This window comes from Cebus imitator, unplaced genomic scaffold (genome assembly GCF_001604975.1).
Source record: "Cebus imitator isolate Cc_AM_T3 unplaced genomic scaffold, Cebus_imitator-1.0 Scaffold217, whole genome shotgun sequence".
NCBI lineage: Eukaryota > Metazoa > Chordata > Mammalia > Primates > Cebidae > Cebus > Cebus imitator.
In genome coordinates, this window is record NW_016107532.1 from 924,255 (window position 1) to 931,042 (window position 6,788).

At 44.3% G+C, this 6,788-nt stretch overlaps 1 protein-coding gene across 6 annotated transcripts in view; it reads right to left on the bottom strand.

The window, feature by feature from the left end:
• Window positions 1-4,810, bottom strand: part of TANC2 (tetratricopeptide repeat, ankyrin repeat and coiled-coil containing 2) — a 437,594-nt gene extending 432,784 nt beyond the window's left edge. For all 6 annotated transcript variants that reach the window (XM_017549227.2, XM_017549226.2, XM_017549224.2 and 3 more), the window contains exon 1: window positions 4,700-4,810. The gene's annotated coding sequence lies outside the window, so the exon portion shown is untranslated. The remainder of the gene's footprint in view (window positions 1-4,699) is intronic.
• Between the last annotated feature and the right edge of the window lie 1,978 nt (window positions 4,811-6,788).

Genomic DNA, 6,788 nt, shown 5'->3' on the forward strand with positions numbered 1-6,788 from the left:
AGTCTCACTCCGTGGCACAATCTCAGCTCACTGCAGCCTGGGATTACAGGCACACACCACCATGCCCAGTGAATTCTTGTATTTTTAGTAGAGACAGGGTTTCACCATGTTGGCCAGGATGTTCTCAATCTCCTGACCTCGTGATCCGCCCACCTCAGCATCCCAAAGTGCTGGGATTACAGGCGTGAGCCACCACACCCAGCCTAAGCTCTTCCTTAACCTATTTCTCTCCATACCTTTTCAAGAAACTCATCAGGGATACACACTCACCATCACCATACACACATCTCCTCAACTCATTTTTTTTTTCACCTTAAACAATCTTCATCTAATGCAAGTTACTACGAAAGACACTATTCAAAGAAACCAAGTGGTAGTTTTCATGGTATTATAACGAAGTCTAAGCTATTTATTTATATAGTATATTTACAGAGTGCCTTTCCCTCAAAATAATCACAGCATTTGATGACTGCAGGCGCATTAAGCAGATATAGCAATGCTGAGTCTTAATTCATTCACAAAGAAAAACAAGTCCAAATAACTAAACTAGCTTCCAAACTATTTTATAATATTTGTTACCTTGATCAGACTCGTACTAGAAGAGTAAACAGTACTCTGCAACAGCTTGTTCTAACTCCTTGAACTAAAATATGCATATTGCACTGTTAGTAAAAATATCCCAGCTAACACTGGTGATTCCGGGTAAGTTCAATCCAACAACACCCAACTAGTGTGCCCAATCAGAGTGTCTCAGACCTAATTTTAATTCTACTGTAAAAGGAATATGACAAGGAGAGGATTTTCTTCCATTTCTTTTATGCACACTTGTTCTACCATATACTCAATCAGTACCAATTACCCCAACAGTCCCCTTTGAAACAACTGGATTAGTGTACTCCTTTCTAGGTTCTCCTTCCCTCTCCATTCAAAATAATTCATACAGAGTCAATTAAGAAATACTCAAAGAGCAAAGGCAGTTATGGGGAAGAGAAGAAAAAGGAGAGCTAGCATGGGACACTCAAGAATCCATGATAGGAAGAGGGAAATAATCTATTCATGTTTAACAATGTTAGTAAAATCAAAATTTGCAAACCAAATTGAGTTTTACAAGTATGCTAAAATGAACTACCAACGAGTAACCAGTACAAATACAGAGTCTGAGTCTATAACAATTTATTAAATATATTAAATTACATAAGCATATATCCTGAATAAGTTTTAGCCATAAGCAGATTACACTGAATTCCCATATCAACAAATGCATATAAAAAAGGAAGTGTTTGGTTACATGAGATATGCAATTCACCGCATAATAAGGAAAGGTTTCTGTTGAAAAAGAATGGCAGAAACAGTTTGGCTAAGAGAAGAAAATAACTATTATAATTGTGAAAGATAATGTTCCATTTCTTAAACTGCATAAAAGGCCTATTAAGTGTTGGCTGCATTGTTAGTCTATATATTTTACATTTTTATAAATATTTTGTCATAGGTAGTCAATATCTTATAAAACAATGTTTAAGTGTGAGAAAAATCTGAATAAACATTTGTTGACATTAGAAGTAAAATGTACATATGCATCCAATCCATTTGTGCTAATTATGGTACTTTTTAATATAAATGAAAAAGAGATCATAAAAATGTGAGTAGGTAGAAAAAAATGTCACAATTTAGCCTTAATTTCCCTACAGAAAATAAGCAGTAAAGATTTACTGGTGCTCTTAAAGAGACTGTGTGTCTGTGTAATGCGTATTTATATACACACTATGTACACACACACTATATTAAACTACTTTAAATTAACTTTTTACCTCTAAAGTTCCCTTAACACCAACCACCATCACAAATATTTCCTTAACCATATAAAAAGTACTGATACTCCCCTACACATAATCCCAGAATTAAAAAACAAATGCCTAAAGAAAAATGTTCATAGTGCAAATAACTGTATCTTTTGTATATATGCAGGCTTAACATTTACATGAGTTGTCCAGGTTTATCTACATCTATAGTACTTGCTTTATGATGGGCACATGCATTTTCAGTATGCCTTGTCAATACTAACTTGAGTGAGAGAGCAATATAGCCTATTGACGAGGAGCACAGGTTCTGGAGCTAGCGTTCCTAAATGGAAACTTAGCTTTTCTACTTCTTAGCTATATAATATTAGGCAAGTTATTTAACTTCTCTGTGTTTCAGAGTCTCATCTGTAAAATGGAAATAACGCTACATACCTCATAGGGTGTTGGAACTGATTAAAACAATGTACAACAGGACTGGCGAAGAAGTGCTGCATAAATGTGAGCTGTTACTGCTAGTACAGCTGACCCTTGAACAACGTGAGCTTAAACTGTGCTGGTCTACTCATACACATTTTTTTCAAGCGATACAGTATTAATGAGATGCAAAACCCGAGTATACTGAGGGCTGACTTTTCCCTACACACGGGTTCCGCACAGCAACTGCAGGATTTGAACATGTGTGGATTTTGGTATATGTGGGGGTCCTGGAACCAATCTCCTGTATACAATAAGGGAAGAATGTAGTAGTAAGAGTACTGCACCCTCTTCCTGAACATACCGAAAACATTCTTAAGCAATTTGAATTCCTGACTAAAATCAAATGCCACCAATATTTAAAATAGTCATCAAATCTGAGACCTGATTAACAGTAAGTTTAAAGCCCTGCAACCCTGAAGAAAACAGGTGATTCACAGATCTGCATAACTACTCTATCAAGAACAATCTGAGAGGCCTGGTTCCCACAGTGCAACTATCAATTTCTTCCCTTACACAAGGGGGCAGTGATAACAAGAAAAGAATCCGGCTCTGTAACACCTCTTCCTACAGACAGTAGGGGGTGGCAGTACATATGGCTTACAGTCAGAACAAAACAGGAAGACCCAACAGAATTCTCTTTATTCTCCTCTGGCCCTTTCCTCCGTTATTCAGCCCCAACAGCATCTCAAGGTAAGGGACATATCTACAGAAAAGACTAAAACCCTAAATTAACCACCAAAGAAAATCCATTTTTGCCTTTGAAGCAAATGATCCCTCAATGACTGGATTTGGATCTAAGGGAAAGCCAATCAGTATGAATTTTCAGACTATCTGGCAAATTACTCTAATGAGAACAGCATTCACACATGTAATTTAATTTATTTACAAGAATTTTAACATAAAGCATTAAAATTTCATCAATAATTAAGTACATTCTAAGGAACACATCTCCATGTTTTTGTTTCATAGTATATTACCACTCATTATATGTATACATGTAAGTTACATTAAATAGATCATGGAGTTGTCTTTTGTTACTTCTGAAATCCCAGCTATGTTCTGACATCCTCTCAAAACAGATGTTCTTAAATGGAAGTCACAACGTTTTGCAGCATGTGGGTAATGTCATATGTATAATATACATGTACTGTACATGTATCTATATATAGACATAAATATCTAGATACAGAGGGGAGAGGGCGAGAGGAGAAAGGGAATGTTTAACGTTTTATTTCGTGCTCACATTCCTAAGAGGATCTACCTGGGAAATGCTGCAAGAAGCATTTCACTGACACTATCCACGTTGTTGCTTTTTATGCCAATTTACTGTATTCAATTTTTTTTTATTTCACCATCCCAACACTAAGAACATACAAAAATATTTTACTACTACCGTTTTCTGTAATTAACCATTGTAACAGATACTGGCTCCAACCCCTGAAAATGTATCCCTTTTGTTCACCATATTGTTTTGTTTTCCTCATTACAGATATTTTCACCTGTGTAAAAATCAGGAAAAGGGCACATATGAAAAATACTTCCCTTTGCCTAATGATCTTGAACTCATAATTATGGTCAAGCCGTTTGGGGTTTTGTTTATTAGTGTCTTTTCCTGGAGAGGAGCAGAGAAGAGAGTGAAAGATACCCGAAACACCAAATCTTCCTAATGTTAATTATCATCGTGTATGTTTTGTGAAGACCATTTTAAACATTTCACACCTGGAAGTGAAGACTGGATACAATTGTACCAGTGCTCTACACGCTGACAGCAAAACCTGGAATTATTTTAGCCCTATTTTTTCTTTCCCATCTCAAAGCCAGACACAATTTTTTCTTTCACGTGGTTACTTTCTCTACCTCAAAAAAAAAAAAAAAAAAAAAGCTTATCATAGCTCTTCTCGATTTCCCATGGCAAAATATCTAGCAACGAGCTTTATTAATCTTTCATTATGCTACACCTCCTTTCCCAGAAGAATTATTAATACCGCTAATAACACTTCTACCATGAATCTCAACGCCACACAGGCCAGCCCACCCTGTCCCTCACCTGGCACATTTCACAACTACTTTTATGCTGCATTCTGGGGGCACATTTTGCAACTCGTTCTGCACCACATTCCCTGCCACGTTTAGCAATCCGCCTCGCATCTTATCCTGAATCCCCGTCATCTAGAGACGCTCTAGGTACCAAATTCCATGACACCTTTGGTGACAGCCAAGTGGCGACCCCAGACGCCTCTGAAGCCCGCCTTGGTGTCACATTCGAAGCCAGCCTTCCCCACGCCTTGGACACCGAGGCACTTCGCTGCCCATTTCGCCGTCTCCCCGCTCGCCCCCGCCCCTCTCCCCAGAGCCGAGGCGGTGGAGGCGAACGCCCCTGTCACCGAAGCGACCTCTCCTCGCCCTGCTCCCCGGGCCCTTACCTGAAGCTCTGAGGGGCTCTCTGCACCTCCGGGTCAAGCCCCAGTCCCCGGGGTCTCCTCTGAGGACCGCGCCGCCCGCCGGCGCCGCCCGCGATTCCGGGAGCACCTCGCTGCCCTCCAACGCCCCGCGGCGGGTCTGCGCCCCGGAACAGCGCGGCGGGGCCTCGCAGCCGGCAAGTGCAGCCCGCGGCGGGGCTCCTGTCAGCGGCGGCTCGAGGGGCCAGCTCTTGTCCCTCGGCTCGGCTCGGCTCGACTCGACTCGGCGGCAGCGGCGGGCGCCTTGCTCCGCCTCGCGCGCGGCACAGCCGGGAGGTGAGCGCGAGGGGGATGGGAATGGGGGCGGGGCCGCCCGGAGGAGGCACGGAGGGCGGCGGCGGCGGCGGGAGGGCAGCGCCAGCGGCCGCGGGCCGGGCGCTCGGAGCGCTCGGAGCTTCCTCCGCAGGGCGGGCGGCTTGCGCGAGGCGGCTGTGCCAGCGAGCCCCGCTGGAGCAGCGCGCCCAGCAATCCGCGCCCGGCCGGCCGCTCGCTAGCGCCGCCGCCGCGCTGGGGGCGTCGCACCCTCGGAGGCCGCCCGCAGCCCCGCCCCCTCCGGGCCGGGGTGGGGAGGGGCGCGAGCGCGGAGGGAGCGCGCGTGCGTGGGGGCGCGTGCGTGGTGGAGCTAGCGCGCCCCCGCCCCTTCCACAGCTTGTGGGTGGGGAGCGGCTGGAAAAGGGAGTGGGGATGCAGCCATCCTCAGTGCGGAGAGACGGGGCCCTGGCTCTGGCGCTCTGGGAAGTCCTGGCATTTCTCGTATCCCCGAGGGTCTTGGACTGGTGGGTGGTATTTGGAGGGGCAGCGGGGAGGAAGCTAACTCAGTAACTGACAGGGCCCTACATAGTTGGGCTCCGCCCCCAGGGGTGATGTCACTCTCGAGGTGGCTGCTGCTGTCACGTGCGCCCACTTCAGGGCCTGTCCTCCTGCTTTGATGACCAGAACGTTCCCCTAGATCTCCCCACTTCGGTCACCTCAGGCACATATCACTGTGGGAGTCCTCGAAGGCCCCAAGTGTCAGTTATTCTTTCCCGGATTCTCAATGGTAGTTTGTAGACGGCTTCAAAAGGCCACGGTTGGCTGTGGGGAGAATCAGAATGAGAAAGAAAAACAAAACAGCAGTGGGGTTGTGGGGGAGACCGAGAGTGTTATTTAGAATAATTGCTGAAAATTCACCAACCAGAGCTTGCGAGCCTGAGGTAAAATCATGGCGCTGCTTCTGTCACTGTCAGGTTGGCTAAGAAGTTAACATGGTTTTAAGAGCTGGTCGGTAAGGGCGGGAAAGCCACAACATTAATGCCTTGTCGACGGATATTAGGTCATATTTCACCCGCCACGTAGATTTTCTTCCACTCTATGCTTTCCCTCTTATGATAAAACAGCAAGTCGACTGCGGAAGGTATTTGGGACATAAACATCTTTGAGTGCTGCAAGATGACGCGAATCAATCACTGTTACCAACTCTGCCTGGCTTGTCTTCCCTTCCATAAACTGAGATGATCTTTCGTGGTCATCCAACTTCCTCATCAGATGGCATGATCGCAAATAGATGCACCAAATTACATCAATCAAGGAAGCTCTGGTCTGTGAAGCTTCCAAGGTAGAGAGGTTTGTTTGGTAACAGCACTTTGAATCTACCCCATCCCGTAGCAGTTCATCCAGGAGTTTCTTCAATTTTAAAAAATTAGTCTTAACTTCAGAACGATACAAGAAATCGGATATGAAGCCATGTCCTACAGTGAATGCTTGCAAAGTCAGAGCTAGAGCAGCTTTGAATAGCACAGCTAACATGGCAAGGTGAAGGGCTGGCATATGGAATCTTTTGGTGTTAACTCCAGAAAGTTGAATTAATCTAACTAAAATCCACCTACCTATGGTGTTAGAGGCAACGTAGTGATTACTTACAGGGGAATTGATTGAGAGGGGACAGGAGAGAGCCTTCTGGTTTGCTGGAAATAGTCAATATCTTGATCTAGCTAATGGCCATACGGTTGTATACATATGCAAAAACATCTGTATGCTTTATGTCAGTTTTAAAAATCACATACACATAAAGAAG